Below are 18,853 nucleotides of genomic sequence, written 5' to 3'. Positions count from 1 at the left end.
ATCCCATGACCCTGCGCTCTTTAAAGGTGTTTTAAATTCCATCCTTTGATGCCCTTTGCCCTTTGATGGGATAATATCAGCCCCTGATCTCAAACCAGTGGGCTAGAATAGATGAGCCCCTGATGGTGGAATCACCCTGCCTTGGTGGAGAGGTGCTTTGAACTCAGAATTTATTTATTTAAAAAAAAAAAAAAAAACCAACATAAAAACATCATTCTCTCCACTGACGCTGAATTCCCAAAAAGTGCTGTGTTCCCTGGTTGTCTTTATGACTCGTGAAATGCCTTCCCACTGGCCGTCCCAGCTACAGTCTATAACACTCTGGGAGAGGTTCAGACAGGTGGACCAGCTTCGAGAAGGAGTCCCTTTTATCCCGCTGGACTATAACATATCCACAACTATAACAGAGTAAGTAGGATTAAGGAAAACAGTAAAGAATTTTCAAAATAGGAGGCCCCAGAACCATTATTGTCTGTCGTCACATTAGCCCTCAATAAGACCACAAAACCAGACAGTAAAAGCTAGGAGCCTGTGGTTCTCTCCTAACCATGGGAGACGAGAAAACAGAGAGGGAGTGGTTATGTTTTCTTTTTCCTCCTTTAGGGAGCTCCCTCCTCGTGAAGTCAGCCTTTCCCTGCTCAGCCCCACTTGTGACCGCTGCACAGCAGTGCTGCTGTCTCTTCTAGGCACCGTGTGCTTTGTCACGGACACCATACATTTAGCGTGGTTAGACCGTCTTTGCCAATCCCCTCCCACGTTCAGAGAAGAGGCATTTCATGATGGGGTGTGAGTGTGTGTGTGAGAGAGAGAGAGAAAGGGAGAGAGAGAGACAGAGACAAGGAGAGAGAGAGACAGATATAGAAAGAGGGAGGGAGAGGGAGAAAGACAAGGAGAAGCAGAGAGAGACCAAAACAAAGGTTGACAAGGAGAGAGAGAGAAACACAGAAAGAGACAGGGAGAGAGAGACACAGATAGAGAGCAAGAGACAGAGAGAGGTGGAGAGAGAGAGATGGTAAAGCAGACTGTGGCCAGGATCCCATTTAAGCTTACACCGTGCGAGACTCTCATGCACAAAGGCACTCAGTCTCCCAGTCTGATTAGCATCCCCCATCACTGCTTGTGAAAATCAATGGGCAAGGGAGATTCTCACATTATCGCCCCCATGGGAAGTAACTTTTGCACAAAGGCAGACCCTCGTGTTTGAACCAGGATTCCCCTTCCACTGGCACCGTCTTTAGCCCAGACCTCATACTGTACTGGGTGGACCCAATCCAAGCCTATCCAGACAGACAAAGGATGGTAGAAGTAGAAATGGCCTCAGGCACTTTCTTCCAATCACTTCACTTTGCAGATAAAGGAACTGTGACCCAGTGAGAAGAAACCACTTGTTGAAGAATACCCAGCTGATAATAGCAGAACAGGAGACTAGCCTAGGTCTCCTCATCTACATCTTTCAACAGCTGCTTCTAACGGGTAACCTCAGGCATCCTCCAAAAATTGTTCTGAAGAGGACAAGGGATGCCCTGAATCACTGACATAAGAGTATCAATTTTCCCAGTAGCATCAAATTCCCTGAGATATTTAACTTATCTGCTTTCCAGGGGGTGGCTCAGTGATAAAGAACCCACCTGCCAATGCAGGAGACACGGGTTCAATCCCTGGGTGGAGAAAATTCCCCTGGAGAAGGGAATGGCAAGCCAGTCCAGTATTCTTGCCTGGAAAATCCCATGAACATAGGAGCTTGGTGGGCTACAGTCCGTGGGGTCCCACAGAGTCGGACACGACTGAAGTGGCTGAGCAACAACAGCAAACAATATAACAGCTCCACTCATGTGCAGAGCAATCCCATTCGGTTGAGACAAAGCCCAGATGTGTGTTCAGTGGTAAGAGAGCTGGAATTCCAAGATGGAAGCATCGTTTTCTAGGACCCACGGGGGGTCACCCCTGTGCTTTGATTCACAGCGTGGGTCTACCTAGTTTTCAGTTACTTCTTCTTGTGGGTTGACTGGTTTTCACTGGGGCAACGTGGACAAGTGTTTTTTTTTTAGAAATGAAAAAAAAAAAAATGTGGAGGAGATTACAATGCAAATGAGAAGCAAATGAGAGAAAGATCCAGGCCTCAGCGCAGGCTCCTCTGTGGCTCCCGGGCAGTGCCGCTGCCATGCTGGTTGCCTGACACATAATTAGGCTTGATATTGGAAGCCCACGTCTGCAGCTCTCACTTACCACATTTCCTGTATATTACTAAACATTTCAAACTGAGACAGAGAGAAAGCAGGAGAAAGTGACTTCCACTGGCAAAAAGGCTCACATTTCTTCTGTCTTGTAAAACAAAAGAGGAAAAATAATGGTAAATTGCTCCTCTGATGACTTTTTCTTTTTTTTTTTTTTAAACCACCACTGCTCCTCTCTCATCCTATTTTAAATAAAACCTGATGATGCAAAAGGCTGTTTGGCTTCTGACTCTGCAGTCCATCAGCTTGCAATGGAAATGTTTTCTTATTTTTATTTTTTTTTTAAATGGCTACATATTAAAAGCAAACCAGCCTTTGCCAGCTTTGGATAAAAGGCTATTTATTTTCAACCAATTTGATAGCTGCAGTTTTCAGTAATTGAATTTTCTGTGGTCAGAAAAGCAGTAATCTTAGAAACCAAATAAATATTTTTTAATAAAATGGAACACTGAGAAACCCTATAATAATGTCAAAAATGTAGCCACTTATGGATGGATAAATATTTTAAGAAATTTACATTTCACCCAAAGCTTTATGCTTCTAGCTTCCCTGGAGAGTTTGAAGAGCGTAACATTTTGCTTTAGGAATGGAACAACGTGGGGCTTGCATGAAATATACACGCCCCATAGAAACCTTTCTGGTTGTTAGGCTCTCATAAGCTGGTAGCTTTATCAGTGTTTCTAGCAAACAGTCTGTACCAGGATTTCTCTTTCTTGACATTGCTGATATTCGGAGCTAGATGACTTGTTGTGGGGAGGTGGGGAGCTGCCCTGTGCACCCAGGATGTTTACAGCATCTCTGGTCCCCACGCCTAGCAGCATCTTTGCCCATGTCCCCACCCGGTTACGGCAACTAAAAATGTGTCCAGACATTGAGAGTCGTGTCCTGTCTAGGGTGCAAAATCAATGACACTCGGTACATACTTGAGTGACTCTTGTAAGTGTCTGGAACCTTGACTGCTCTCACTAGTTCAGCTTATGTTGTTTTGATTTATAAAGAATACTTATAAAGAATTGTGTGGTTCAAGAAAGCATTTTAATAGATTACAAATGTGAGTTGATAAAGAGAAGGAGTAGTTCAGACTTAGCTCAGAGGGATGGTTCTATGTGCTGGTGTAATACTGCTTTTCCTGAATGTTGGAAGCATTCGGCTTCTAATCTTGACTCCTCCATAACTTCTGCCACAGAACGTAGGCAGTTACTGTCTCTAGATAATTATCGTTTCTCTGGTTGTTTTGCTTTTTCCTACTTTAGACTACAAATAATAGCTATGTTGAAATTTTTCACTACATGCATTATATTGTATTGAATGACCAGTGAGATTCAGTGCTCACATGTAAACTGAATCATGTCTTGCAAATGTGATTGTGAAAACACAAAAACTAAGGAAATTCTGGCGTCAGATTTCTTCATCTCCCAGTTCGTACTCAGGATTCTTCCTGAACCACTAAGTGCGGATTTTGTAATCTGTTCTTTAAAATGGTTGATGGGAAGAAGGAAAGCAGATCATTATGGGGTTGACAGTGGAAGAGAAGGTCAGAGAGAAATAGATGGCATACAGCTTCTTTTTTCCTCCCATCTGTCTGCTGAATACAACTGGGCTGAACTTTGTAAATTCCTTAATAATACATTCTTGTGGTTCCACGTTGTGACTGAAATGTCACGTGAGCAGAAGTCAGAGATCATGATATTAAATTATTAGCCCTGGTTCATAAAGAAAGTTAGAAATTCCTGTAGAAACATATCACAGACTGAAGGTTACCACAGAAACCGCTAGATAGGCCTCTTTCTGATATGAGAGCAGGCCGTAGTGATTCCCAGCTGCTTCCCAGTGCAGTAGGAATGATGCTGAGAAGGATGAAGACCTCAAAATTCCAAAACCAAAACCAAACAGCAGTGCTCAGCACAGGCCAAGGTGTGGATTAGACTGCAGCGAGCAGTTCCCGTTGCCTTTCACCATGTTATTATCCATCCCTGCACGTTTAGGCAGATATGAGGCCAACTCCGACAATGGCCTACCTTGGTGAGTGTGTTTTTAATCTTTACTGGCATAAAACATGCAGCATTAATTTAAAATTCAGTGAATACATAAGCATGTCATAGACCTAATTTCACATGTCACAATTTTAAAAGTATAGATTTCCCCCCAAAGAGTTGCTTCCGTGGTGTTTTTTTGGAAACTTCCCCGAGGGAGTGGTCATGGTTTTGGAATAATTCCTAACGTGTACATTTGGCGCGAGGAGGGCAGGGAACAAACTCGTTTGGAGGAGTGGATCCAGGCCTGTCCTTTGCCCTGGAAATTTCTTTCATCCTCCTATGAATGCATTTGTTTTCACCGATTCGATCCATTATTCAATGAAATTAGTCCCAGTCTCATAATAAGTGCCTGTCCCTCCAGCCTGTCCCTTTCATGCAAGTGAAAACGAAAACCCAGGTGGTTTTCAACATGACACTAGGTGGAAATCAGTTATGAAATTACCTGTTTATTAATGATGTGTGAGGAGACTGACAGGCTAACGGCGGGCGCTGGCTGGAGCAGTGCTAATGTAGAAATAACAAGCCTATATTATGTGCAATATGTATTCTATAGAACTGTAACTCTCAGTCCCCGGGGACGCCATTGAAATCCAGATGTTTTATCTCAAGATTTTAATCCCAGAGAGTGAAGATTTTAAAGCGAAATCAAGCACAGTCCACATTGCTGTTGGGCCATACTTCCTCACTAGGGAGCCCACATGAGCAAACATGTAGGACCAGATGTGCAGAGGATTAGTGTCGTATCAGTTAATTAGCCAGACAGTGAAAAAAAGTCTGTCTGCAATTGCAAGAGTGGATGTGAGACACCCCACTAAGATGCATGTCGGAGGCTGCTCTACTGATTAGTGCCAAAGATGCTTTCTAAGTTTGGTAGTTACACAGGCAGATAAGAGCTGGTCTAAACTGGGGAGAAATGAGTCATTTTTATTTAAAATAAGGCATTTTTATAGGAAGTTTTTACATTTTTATCTAATAGTGATCTGGCCACAACACCATAAATAATACATTGAATAGATCCATGCAAGCCACTTTTTTTTTTGAAAGCAGGCAAAAATTTCTGTTGTTATTAGTAACAGGTGAAGTAAACCAATGACCCTCACAACTTGGGTGGGGAGAGGATTTTTTTTTTTTTTTTCTTTTTCCCTTTGTGTATTTTACAAAAGCAACTCATGGAGCAGATGGAGTGGAGGAATAGCAATGATCTGACGGTTCTGTATTCTTGCAAATTCTGTTGTTGTTCAGTTGTTCAGTCGTGTCCAACTTCTTGTGACCCTGTGGACTGCAGCACGCCAGGCTTCCCCGTCCTTCACCAGCTCGAGTTTGCTCAAACTCATTCCATTGAGTCAGTGATGCCATCTCATCTGCTGCTGCCCCCTTCTCCTCCTGTCCTCAATCTTTCCCAGCATCAGGGTCTTTTCCAATGTCTTGGCTCCTTGCATCAGGTGGCCAACGTATTGGAGCTTATTGCAAATTAATCCCACTACATAGTGGCAACCAGATAATTTATAATAATTTTAAATATGGAATGTCTCAACAACTGCATTTGTACAGATGAGCGTGTTGCCTGCTGCCATTTTCATAGGAATATGTTCTCTCCAGAGTCACCTCTCATTCTGGAGGTCAGTCCAAGCGGAGTGTATGTAACAGTCAGCAACTTCAGAGTCTGAATGTGGAAAGTAACCTGAAGTCACAGATGTCTGTAAGTCAGATAGCTTCTGGATGCTAAGAATCCACAGTCTAATATAAAATGGTGAGAGAATCAAGGACACAAGTGCTTTTACAAAAGAAAAAATATGACCTTTTTGATTCAGACTTCAAATTGTACCTTGGCAACTTCCCTGCACTTCAGGCATCTTCTGCATTGCCCAGAACTGGGTGCTGAGTGCCTAACTGGTAGGTGGGTGAGGCCGGGGGGATTTAGCCAGGGTAGGCAGTGTGTCTGGTAGTGATTAAGGAAGCAAGTTGGGTTTTATGGTAGAAAAATCAGGCAGTGAAGCCACCCAGTACTGATTACCCGGCATCTCATTTCTAAAGAGGTGATGAGGTGGTGGAGGAAGCTTCCAACTCCAGCTCCGTGTGGCCCTCTCTGTTTCCCCATATGTCCCACTGGGCTTTTGATGTCCTGTGTGTGTGTATGTGAGCTGAATTTCTCAGTTGTGTCCCACTCTGCCACCCCATGGACTGTAGCCCACCAGGCTCCTATGTCCATGGAATTTCTCAGGCAAAAATACTGAAGTGGGTTGCCATTTCCTTCTCCAGGGGATCTTCCCGACCCAGGGATGGAACTCACATCTCCTGCATCTCCTTCATTGACAGGCGGATTCTTTATCCCTGAGCTACTAGGGAAGCACTTGATTTTTTTGTCCTATTTTTGTCCTTTCCTAAACTCTCTCCTCTCCTCCACCCAAGCACTCACCGCATTATACTATTTAAACAGTTCCGCCTCTAGCTTGCTCTTTGGTCTTGATTTCTTACGGTTCTACCTTTAAACCAAGTGCCAGGCACTTACTCTAAACTGCGATTCACCTTCCAGTGCATGTGTTCATCTGGTATTTATCACACTTTTCTGAGGCTAGGATAATGCATATCAATAATTCACACTTTACAGAGAGACATTGAGGGCCAGAGGAGTAAAGCAAGTTGCTTCGCGCTGAAAACAGAGAAGAGCAGAGGGACTTGGACTCGAACCCCTGACTTCAGACCTTGTGCTGCTCATGCTGGCATACTGCTTTGTGAACAGGAAATAAAACGCTTTAGCTACCAGAGAAAGAAGGAAAACGTGCCTTGATTAGACACTGCGGTAAAGACGAAACTATAGCCTTGAAATTTCAAAGCTAAGCTCTTGGAAGGAAGAGCATCCTGTTGTAAACAAATATTTTGATGATTGAAGCCAGCTTCTCATCTTGAAAACACTTTTTTTCAATTCAGGCTCAGTTTAATGGGAACCCCAGGACTGAAGATGAGGTGGTTAGATAGTGTCTCCAGCTCAATGGACATGAATTAGAGCAAACTCCAGGGGACAGTGGAGGACAGAGGAGCCTGGTGAGCTGCTGCCTGTGGGGTCACAGAGAGTCGGGCCTGACTTAGCAACTGAACAGCAACAGGGCTGCTAAATCCTCAAAAAAGGGGAAACACACAAGGAAACCATGTTTCCAAAGGGGCTCTGGGGACTCGGGATACTTGTTGGAGCCTAAGGGCTGTATAAAAGCTACATGGTTATTTACATAAATTTCTTATAATTTCTGTCACAAATATACCCGTGCTGTTTTCCTGAATCTTTATTTAATAATGATTATAATACAATTAAGTTTATCTTCACCGCCTTGCTCTTTGGTGCCAAGCAGCCAGAGTCAGCAATACATTTTTTTTTTTTTCCTTTTCAATAAAAGCCTCAGAATGGAAATAACATATGACTGGGTGATGCTTACATTCACTGTAGTTCAAAAGCACTGACTCCCAAGTGGAAATGAAATGTGGATGATTGCGAGCAGAATTGAGTTATTCTTTCAGTTACGGTAAGCAGTGGCATCTATTTGTGTCCCCGTAATTTACGAGGATTTGAAATCCCAGGGGATGAGGATTTAACCAGGACACTGTGTTCTCCCATTTGTTGTTCAGTCACTCAGTCGTGTCTGACTCTTTGCGACCCCATGGACTGCAGCACGCCAGGCTTCCCTGGCCTTCACTGTCTCCCAGAGTTTACTCAAAATCACGTCCATGGAGTCAATGATGCCATCGAACCATTTCATCCTGTGTCGTCCCCTTCTCCTCCTGCCCTCATCCTTTCCTGGGATCAGAGTCTTTTCCAATGAGTCAGCTCTTCACATCAGGTGGCCAGAGTATTAGCACTTGAGCTTCAGCATTAGTCCTTCCAGTGAATATTCAGGGTTGATTCCCTTTAGGATTGACTGGTTTGATCTCATCAAACCAGATCAAGCCAGTCTTCTCCCATAGTTAGTTTCTGAAGAGATATTGTTCCTTCCTAGGAGCACCAGACTTAGAAATCCAAAGAGCGGACAAGATGACGAAACTAGACTCAGTCCAGGGAGTGCTCCTTGGCAGTGTTCATGCTTAGAACCCCGGTGTGAGGATGACTCCAGGCAAAAGCCATAAAATGAGGAATTCAGGGTCCAGTGTCACCACTAATGAAATGAGACTTCTGGTTACAATGCCTGCTTTTATTAGCTAAAGACTTTGCTGGATTTATGGGATGAATGTTCACTTGTGTTTTATCTACCACAAGATGCCTGGGTAGAACCTGATTCAGTTAACCTAATAAAAACAAAAACAACACCGAAAACAACAACCCCCCAAATCCCTAAGAGTTACTTTTAATTTTTTTCACTTTGTCCTCCTCCATGTAACCTTGCCCTTGGAGATTTCCCAGTCCTGCAAACGGTGAGAAAATTATATCTGTATTCCAGGCTAATATTCATTCATCTCTTTACCCACTGCCTAGATCTGAGCTAAGAGCTTCACAGACATTATTTACTCTCTTTAGTTTCTTGGATTCTTGGCCCCTGACTTTATGTGAAGCAAACCCCAGAACGCTTCCTCTCGGACCTGTGCTCTAGTCCATATGCATGCACTCTGTTCTCATTCCTGAGAAGCAGACATTAACCCCATCTCTGATCCAGTCACCGAAACCAGGAGGATGGAATCCATTCATTAGCTTAGATCAGTCAGGGCCCATCCTTGAAATTGAGATCAAGATCAGTTTCATCTGGAGCTTCCCTGATAGCTCAGTTGGTAAAGAATTTGCCTGCAATGCAGGAGACCCCTGGTTCAATTCCTGGGTCAGGAAGATCTGCTGGAGAAGGGATAAGCTACCCACTCCAGTATTCTTGGGCTTCCCTGGTGGCTCGGCTGGTAAAGAATCCGCCCGCAATGCAGCAGACCTGAGTTCGATCCCTGGGTCGGGAAGATCCCCTGGAGAAGAGAAAGGCTACCCACTCCAGTATTCTGGCCTGGAGAATTCCATGGACTCTATAGAACATGGGGTCGCAAAGAGTCGGACACGACTGAGCAACTTTCACTTTCAGTTCTATCCGAGTAGGATGGACTGAGGATTCCAGGGGTGATGAGGATGATTTTCTTAAAAAAAAAAAAAAAAAAAACTACATTGGGACAAAGTAAATGGATGCTAAATTTCTGAAGTAACCTGTCCTCTCTGTGGTTTGAGTTCCTCCCTCTCCTTGTAGACTGTGAGCTTTCTCTGATTAGGAACTGTGTTCTTTCTATTGATATTCACATCGTGTGACCACTAGCCGAGGAACTTTAGCAGGATAAGAGTTTACTGAAATATTTATCCACTTGTATTACGAATGTCTGCCACTCCCAATAGGCCCCAGCATGCCTCGACTTCTACCCGACATGCCTCTGTGTCTTAGCTTTTTGACTTGTTTATGGTTATCTTCCTCTCTTTTCCCCATCTGAGATGATTCTTGGTGTGTCTTTCTACCACGAAATTCTCAAGTGAGGAAAACAACTCATAACCAAGACTGCCTGACCTGGAAACTTTTAAGCATGCCTCCGTCAGCAAAGGCTATGCTGAAGAGCAGGGGCTTACAGCTGAAAAAGGCCTGCGGGGGGTGGGGTGGATGAGAGATTTCTGCCAAACCAGCCATTCACGTGTGCGGTGAAGACAGTGTCGGCGGCCTAACAGCCCATCAAAAATGTCCAGAGTCCAATCAGAAAATATTTGATTTGAGTTCTGAAGACTCAAACGCAGCTGGTTGGGATTTCCTTGTCTGCATTTTCTCCATCCCAGTTGCTACCGAAAACAATTTGCAATTCATTTGAGGATTCTTTACATCTGCCCTGAAGTATATGTGGCATTTAATTGAAAAACCACCAAATAAAGACTTCCGGGTGTGAAAGGAGCCCCCACCCCCCACACTGCCTGTGGTGCCCACATGGAGCGTTCTGCCTCCAAGGCTTTGCCCTAAGTGGATATCGATACATAAAGATCCCCAGAATTGAAAAATGACCCCTTCCACAATTCCTCAGGAAGAACTACAGGCCTCTGCTGGCCCCACGAGGAGGAGTTCCAGCCCGAATATTGTCTCCACCAAGCTACCAGTTGGCAGACACACTCACTTCTAAAATGAGAGATCTGACTCTTTTGGAAGATCAGAGTTTAGTTGAAGATCAGAAAGAAAAAAGAGAAGAAGGAGGTAGAGGAAGGAAAGGAGGGAAGGAGAATGGAAGGAAGAAAAATTCTCTGATGCTCTAAAATCATCTTGTATCTATCAAGTCACATCGGATGGGAAGGGATGTCTCAACAATATATTGAAAAGATACTCTAAATATTTAACTCTTCATCCCGACACCTGCATTAGGAGCCTCCCCAACCCCCATCCTATGTCTACCACTGCCAAAAAAATTGTAAAGGGAAAAGAGAAAAAACATTTTTCTTCCAAAAGCTACTGGATGGGTGACTCCGAGGGACAACCCCCCTCTCCCCAGCTTTGACTCTTAGTTTACAGGGGCACTTTTGCCATTGAAGCCACTGAGATAGATTACAGTGTATAAGATAACAAACTGCACCCCCTCCCCCAGTGTAGGGCTTACTTTTCAGTTTCTTCTTATGGACAAAAACTGTCTGTATCATGGAAGGGGAAGGGGGGAGGGTTGGGAGAGGAGGCTGGAAAAAACTAGCAAATGGGAAAAAAAAAAAAAATTGGAGAGCCAGCCTGGCACCAAAAATATAATTTAGTGTGCAGGTATTTGATTTGGTAGAAAACCTGCATTGATTTTAAAAAAATAGGTTCTTGACAAGGTCGTAATTCATTGAGAGAGGCCAAGCCCGCAGCTTAAGTTTGACGTCCCCCTCCAACCCAAACCATAACTGGTTTTAGGTGATCCCCTGTGAGGGTAGCATGTTGCAGCTGGCAAAAAAATAAACACTCCTGAGCCCTGTGCTAACAGAATTTTTTTTCTCCTTTTTCTTTTTTTTTTTTTTTTGATTTATGCCACGAGCTAAGGAAAACAGTTACATATTTGTGAGTCTCAGTTTTGTTTGGCCTTCGCAAGCTTGCCGGATTGGTGTCTTGCTGAGAGAGAAGGGACCCTGTAAAAGGCAGCAACAGGACCTGCGGGTAGCTGGGGAAAGGCAGAGGGCAGGGAGGTGGGTGGAGGGGAAGGGTGCCCGGAGAGACACAAGTAGCTGAAAGGTTTGATGTGCCAGGCGTTCCTCCAGGCACAGTCCCCTCCCTTTCTCTCTGCCTCTGGGTCATTTGAGAATCTCAACTCAAAGACAGATGCCTTCAGGGCTGAAGATTCGTGAATGATTGTTGTTGTTTAGTGGCTAAGTCATGTCCAACTCTTTGTGACTCTATGGACTCTAGACCGCCAGGCTCCTCTGTCCATGGGATTCTCCAAGCAAGAATACTGGAGTGGATTGCCATTTCGTCCTCCAGCGGATCTTCCCAAACCCAGGGATGGAACCCACATCTCCTGCATTGGCTGGCAGGTTCTTTACCACTGAGCCACCAGGGAAGTCCTGTGAATAATTAGCTGCCCTTGCTTCCCTATGCATCAGCATCCTTTTTTCTAAAGCTTGATAGACTGATAGTTTCCTCTTTCATTCTTTGCTGAATGTCAGAGTCCATTCAAGTTTGACAGACGCAGGTTGGGGGCCAGTCAGGAAGGTGTGTGCTGTGCCTTTTCTTCGGAGTTGCCTTTGTGGGTCAGACTCTCTCAGGCCAAGCAAAGCAGCTGTGCCAGGACGGGCCATGTCCCATCAGTGTCCTTCCCTGCCCGAAATACGGCATGCTTGGTCCTCATTTTGCAGAGAATGAGCTTGTAGGGAGTCTGCAAGCTCTGCAGGGTTGAATATCTTAAGGTGACCCAGCTCCTCAGAGAAGTTTCCTAGTTCCAGTTGTCATGTTCAGTGGGCTTTGCACCCTACCCCATGCCCTCCCCTCATTTAAAGAACTCAAAGAGTTAATGCATGTAATGAGGTATCTTGGATCTGATCCTGGGACAGAAGGAGCCCACAAATGGAAAAACTGGTGAAATCCAAGTCAAGTCTGAGTTTCATTAATAGTAACGTACCAGCGTTCGTTTCTTCGTTTTGACAAATTTCACAGTAACGTAAGATGATGACTGTACAGAAAACTGGGCAGGATACCTCTGTGTTATATTTTCAGCTCTTCTATGAATCCCAAATTATGCCAAAATTAAAAACAAAACACACACACAAACTACTTTCTAGAAGAAACAGCTTCAGGAAAACCAAGCTTCCTGCCGCTTTCACCCCCGATCCCACTGGAGTGTGTCCCCTAGACGGGGCACACTAGGCTCGTGCGGCCTGCTGCTGCCACCAGCAGCTGGAACGTCTTGCTTGTCCCCAGTGTAAACTGGGGGGTCAAAACGTGGGAGGGGGCTTCTCACAGGGCAGACAGACCCTCATGGGGCCGTGGAGAGAGGCACCACTCGCCTCACCAGCTTCATCCTTTTCATCTTTAGAGAAGAAAACTTGCGTTGTATAAGAAAATCCAAATTTACCCATGGGGAAATTAAGAACTTGCTTGCATGTCTTCATTTCTTACATGCCAGAAGATTAGCAATCATTAGCCATGCGTGCCTAGTCGCTAAGTCATGTCTGTGTCTGACTCTTTTGCGACCACATGGACTATAGCCCACCAGGCTCCTCTGTCTGTGGGATTTCCCAGGCAGGAATACTGGAGTGGGTTGTCATTTTCTTCTCCAGGGGATCTTCTCGACTCAGGCCTCGAACTCGCATCTCTAGCGTCTCCTGCACTGGCAAGCGGATTCTTTACCATGGAGCCACCTGGGAAGCCCCCTTTAGAACAAATCCTATCTCAGCCCCAATATTTCTTTAAAAACAAACAAACAAACAAACAAACAAGACAACTCCCCAGGCACAGACAGCTGCACTCCACAGAGCCAACTGCAGTCACAGCTCACCACCCGTCTATGTGCCAGGACCTCTAAATTACTTACATTATGACATCATCCTGCTTTGTGTATGTACTTGTCACATTGCATAAATATACCCTCTTTAGCTGCTTCTTTAATCTGTTCTATCCACAGAGTGTATCACTGAAAAAAAAAATGACTTCACATAAGACAAATTATTCCATAACAGTGCACAGAATCATTTGAATCACATTCAGTCTCCATGACAATATGAAAATATAAATGTCTGGTGTACAAAAAAGAAAAAAAAATGTGTCATGGTGGCATAAAAAAAAATGAAGTTAATTCAATATTTCAACCAGGCTTTTTTTTTTTTAAACCACTTTGTTATCATAAGTGCATGATGCAACTGTACTGCCTTTTAAAATACACACACAGACAGAGAAATGGATATTTTTTCCATCCTATTTGTCTCCTTTTCAGACACAACCACTGATTCACCAGTCACTGGCAGCAGCAGCAACAGCTCAGGCGCCTGCGAACTTGAGGATAATAAAATTCTAGTAGAACAGTGTGTTGAGTGTTTACTTTGGCTGCTCCATCCTCTCAAATCCCCGTTTTCAACTAATATTTTAAAATGTGGAGAGACATTAAAATGGAGATAAATTCAAGGCTCTTTTTGAAGGCGAGCATCTCCTATGCTGTGGATTCTGCATTTGCGCCCTCTGCTACATTCGAATTCCCCTCTTTATGATGATTATGATGACATGAAAATTCAAGTCCCTGCCTGCCTTTTGGCAATGGGCAATCTTCCTCCAACATTTTGGCCACCTGATTCGAAGAGATGACTCATTGGAAAAGACCCTGATGCTGGGAAAGACTGAGGGTAGGAACAGAAGGAGGCGGCAGAGGATGAGATGCTTAGATGGCGTCACCAACTCAACGGCCATGAGTTTGAGCAAACTCCGAGAGACAGTGAAGGACAGGGAGGCCTGGCATGCTACAGTCCAAGAGGATGAGATGCTTAGATAGCATCACCAACTCAACAGCCATGAGTCTGAGCAAACTCTGGGAGACAGTGAAGGACAGGGAGGCCTGGAATGCTACAGTCCTTGGGGTCGCAAAGAGTCGGACACAACTTAGCAACTGAACGACAACAACAGTTTTACTTTTAAGTAAAGGAGAAACTGGGGGTCAGATGTGCTTTTATAACTACTCCTGTCCCCTCCCTGACCTTTGTTATTGGGTCCTACAGAATAAATGGGATTAATTGGAGTTTATCACTGCTGTTTCATAGAATGTCATAATGAGTTCTCAAGTCCAGTGGTGAGCTGGACTCAGAGGTGGAGACGAACAGATTTCAGCTGTTTCCAGAACTGAGAAATGGATATACATGACAGGTGTTGAGTCATAAAGAATGGGTCATGCTTGTGAAATGAGAGGAGAAGTGTGTCTGAGGCAGAGTGGGTGCTGGGAGGTTTTCAGGTAGAGTCGAACATAAGTGCAGATGGTTAGGTAAGATGTTGTTAGGATAAAAAACATCTTCACTGTCCAAAGTGGATCCCTTTAGAGAGTGAAGGCAAATATCAAATGCAAAGGTAAAGCTGATGAAAAATCAGGCAACCTGGGAAACGTGTCCACTGAAAGGACCTTGGATTTGATTTGCGCTGTGATGGGAAATCATGCCGGGTGTTCTGCTAGTTTCAAAGATTATGCTGCATATGTGGGCGTCCTCAGTCGTGTCTGACTCACTGCGACCCCGTGGACTGTAGCCCGCCAGACTCCTCTGTCCATGGGACTTCCCAGGTGTGAAAACTGGAGTGGGTGGCCCTTTCCTCCCCCAATGCTGTATATATCCAACAGAAATCCACGTATTTATGCACAGAAGTGTGTGTGCTGGCATGTGCATAGCCACACCGTTGGTAATAGTCCCAAGTTGAAAGCTACCAAAATCCTTTTGAAGAGTGAAACGGGTAAACCTACCATGTCAGGGACATTTGTCCAGTGAAATATCACACAGCAGTGAGACTGAGCAGATGATGACTATTAGCAAGAATGCAGGTGAATCTCAAAACTGTGATGTTTGAGCAAAACAAATCCAGTCAGAAAAATACTTACTGAATACTTCTATTTTCATGTTTTGGAATTGCAACTCCATGTTTATAAAGTATAAACAACACACAAAATCTTCTATGATCTTTCAGGTCAAGAAAAGTCAGTATATTTAGTGAAGATGATAAGTGGGGTCTTATTAATACACTAACTTTTGATCCAGCTGTTAGTTACGTGGGTGAGGTTAGTTACATGGGTGAGGTTAGTTTGTGAAAATTCTGAGCTGTTCGCCTGTGATGTATGAGCTGCTCTCTAGGCTGTACAAAGAGAGGCAAGCTATGCCTCCTACCATATAGAGAACAGGGTGAAGGGGGTTAAGACTTAGGTGGTTCCGGTTTTTACCCATTTATTTTGACTTCTTTCTGGGTGATATGCTTGATGTATAAGATACAGTTTATGCTGTGGCATGGTTTCTCAACCAGGCGCTGTTGTGCTGAGTAATTCCTTGTTGGCGACTTGATGGGGGCTGCTGTGCATTGTGGGATATTCCGAAGCATCTCTGGCATCCATGCAGTAGAGGCCAGTAGCCGCCACATCTCCAGGCCTAACGGTCAAGTATGTCGCCCTGTATCACCAGATGTTCCTTGGGGAGTAAACTCTCCCTTAGCTCAGAGCCACTTAACTGAGGTGACAACAATCTCTGACACTTATTGAGAGCTTACTTCAATAAGGGGTTATGTTTTAGAATTGCAGTTCCAAGTTTATAAAGTATAAACAACACAAAAAATCTTCTATGATCTTTTAGATCAAGAAAAGTCAGTATATGTAGTGAAGATGATAACTGGGGTTATCTGAGGTAAGGGGTTAACAGGGGCTTCCCAGGTGAAGCTAGTGGTCAAGAATCCACCTACCAATGCAGGAGACACAAGAGATACAGGTTCAATCCCTGAGTTGGGAAGATCCCATGGACAAAGAAATCACAACCCACTCCAGTATTCTTGCCTGGAAAATCCCATGGAGAGGGGAGCCTGGCGGGCTACAGTCTGTGGGGTCGCAGAGAGTAGGTTGTGACTGAGCACACACACACCCACACACACAAGGGGTGTATAATTATGAACTCATTTATTCTACCAGCATCCCTAAGAAGATGCTGTAATTTTCCCTTTTTTTCCAGCAGAGGAAACAGGTTAGACACTCTAGGCATCTTTCCCAAGGCATCATAACCAGCTAACAGGTGACCACACTGGGATTTATGCCCAGACAGTCCAGCTTTAGAGTGCGTGTTCTGGGCTACCCTGTCTGTTGGCCCCTTGACGCTACACCTAACACATGATAGATGCTGCACAGATCATGCTCCGATCAACAGGGAGCTGCCAGGATCTTACCATTCCTAGAGTGACGTGTCTTCAGGCCTTTCTATTCTTTAAAGTTACACAAAGTTAAGATTCATATTTTTCAAAAAGTACTACAAGACTCAAGCTTTAATAACCAAAGTAACAGTGTGACTCATGAGTTACACCTTCATAAAACTTCAAGAGCTCACAGAGACCAATGTGATTATGGGACAAATTATTTCATTTATTTAAACAGAGGGGAAATATACTTATATTTTACAATTGCCTTGAGTTATATATAAAACTAGCTTCTGGCCCTTTAATTACAGACAAAGGCAGAACCGCTGGGAGAAACTCACGCATAAGTGCCATCCACACCTGGAAAGGCTTTTCTGCAGGCTCCAGACTCAGTGGAAAGTTCCCCCGCTTGAAGCCCATTCCATTCCCTCCCCAACATGTGCTTCTTTAAGAAGTATTTTTCTCTGTTGCCAACTAAATATGATCATCATGAATTCAAGAGAATCAGATATCAAAAAAGTTGCATTAAATAAGCAATATAAGCAGAATCGCGCTATGCTCAGTCTCTAACGGAGAAGGCAATGGCACCCCACTCCAGTACTCTTGCCTGGAAAATCCCATGGGCGGAGGAGCCTGTTAGGCTGTAGTCCATGGGGTCGTGAAGAGTCGGACACGACTGAGCGACTTCACGTTCCCTTTTCACTTTCATGCATTGGAGAAGGAAATGGCAACCCACTCCAGTGTTCTTGCCTGGAGAATCCCAGGGACTGGGGAGCCTGGTGGGCTGCCGTCTATGGGGTCGCACAGAGTCGGACACAACTGAAGTGACTTAGCAGTAGCAGTAGCAGTCTCTAAGTCATGTCCAACTCTTTGCAACCCCATGGACTGTAGCCCGCCAGGCTCCTCTGTCCATGGGATTTCCCAGGCAAGAATACTGCAGTGGGTTGCCATTTCCTTCTCTGGGGGATCTTCCCGACCCAGGGGTCAAACCTTTGTCTCCTGCATTGGCAGGCCAATTCTTTACCACTGAGCCACCAGGGGAGCTCATGAGTAGAATAACCAAGAACTAATATTGCTTCATTCTTATATTTGTCACAGACTCACTTCATCTGGGGAAATCTGGTCACGCTCCCGCTTACCAGGCCTCAGTGGCCATCCTGAGAGCCCCCGGGTCAGGAGAGCTGCTCTTCTGCCTCGACTGTAGTTTTCTTCGGTGCTGTCTTCTCTGGGCAGGTGAATTTCACTTGAAATGTTGAAAAGTTAGTTGTTTTTGAATTTAAATGTATACTCAAATAGAAATGCTGCTATAAATTCTCTTTAGATTCTCAGGCCACCCAAAGCCACAAAAGAAAAGAGCAGAAGAAGGAAACGCTGTGAAACATGGGCGTGATCATACGCACACGTGTCTGTCGGTGTCACACACAAAGACACACATGTAGGCATCACAGTTATGTATCCTTACTTTCGTTAGATCCTGTACAGAATTTTGAAAGCTGCAAGTCTGGAAAATTATGTTTTAAATCGTTTATTTGTGCAGTTTTTAAAGTTGATAGCATTCTTTTTTATTAAAAAAAATTTTTATTGAGAAATAATTGACAAATATCACTGTATATATTTAAAGTGTACAGGGTGATACTCTGATGCACATTGTGGAAAGATTACAAAGATCAAAATAATTAATATGTCCATCACCTTACATAGTTCTTTTTTTTTTTTTTTTTGCATTTTTTGTTGGTATTTTATTTGTAGAAGTTTAAATTCATCATTGAGGAAATATACGCCTTGGTGTTCAGAAAAGATGCTATAAAGACATTTTTGAATAAGTCCTGGTAAAGCCATAGTTATGCTCAGAGGGAGAGACTGGAAGCAATTCGAAGTTAAACTTCCTCTGATACTATAAACTTCATCTTTCTTGGAGGAGAACTTAAAACTCTGCGGGCAGGTCATTTTAGGAACTTCTGTGTCTTTCCCGGAGAAGAGGCAAGGTGGAGGGTGCCTCCTTTTGAGGTGAACCTTTTGACAGGGCTCTGGTTCAGAAGAGCAGCTGTCAAAGTGGGGGCCTCAGAGCAACATCTTTACATCATCTGGAAACTTGTTAGAATCTCAGGATCTTGGGCCTCCGTCCAGCATTTTCAGATGTCCAAGGATGAGCACGCACAGTGGAGTTTCAGAAGACCTGCACAGAGGATCTTCTGTGTGCTAGAGACTGGCCTATGGAGTCCAGCAACTGTCTTAGCTAGGATCATGTTAAGATTTTTTTTTCTTTTGATTTTACTTTGTTTATATGTTTTCT

At 44.1% G+C, this 18,853-nt stretch overlaps 1 long non-coding RNA gene across 3 annotated transcripts in view; it reads left to right on the top strand.

Moving 5' to 3' along the window:
* LOC147350969 (uncharacterized) overlaps window positions 1-18,149 on the top strand; it is a 32,108-nt gene extending 13,959 nt beyond the window's left edge. For 2 of the 3 annotated variants that reach the window (XR_015146779.1, XR_015146780.1), the window contains 3 exons: window positions 15,691-15,823; window positions 17,659-17,793; window positions 17,882-18,149. This is a non-coding gene — a long non-coding RNA (uncharacterized LOC147350969). The remainder of the gene's footprint in view (window positions 1-15,690; window positions 15,824-17,658; window positions 17,794-17,881) is intronic. The other variant, XR_015146781.1, reaches the window with a different exon arrangement.
* The last annotated feature ends 704 nt before the right edge of the window (window positions 18,150-18,853 follow it).

This window comes from Bos grunniens, chromosome 19 (genome assembly GCF_055505025.1).
Source record: "Bos grunniens cultivar Pamir isolate PY7600 chromosome 19, Bosgru_T2T1.0, whole genome shotgun sequence".
NCBI lineage: Eukaryota > Metazoa > Chordata > Mammalia > Artiodactyla > Bovidae > Bos > Bos grunniens.
The sequence above is the reverse complement of the archived record's forward strand: the minus strand, read 5'-3'. Positions and strand labels throughout refer to the sequence as shown.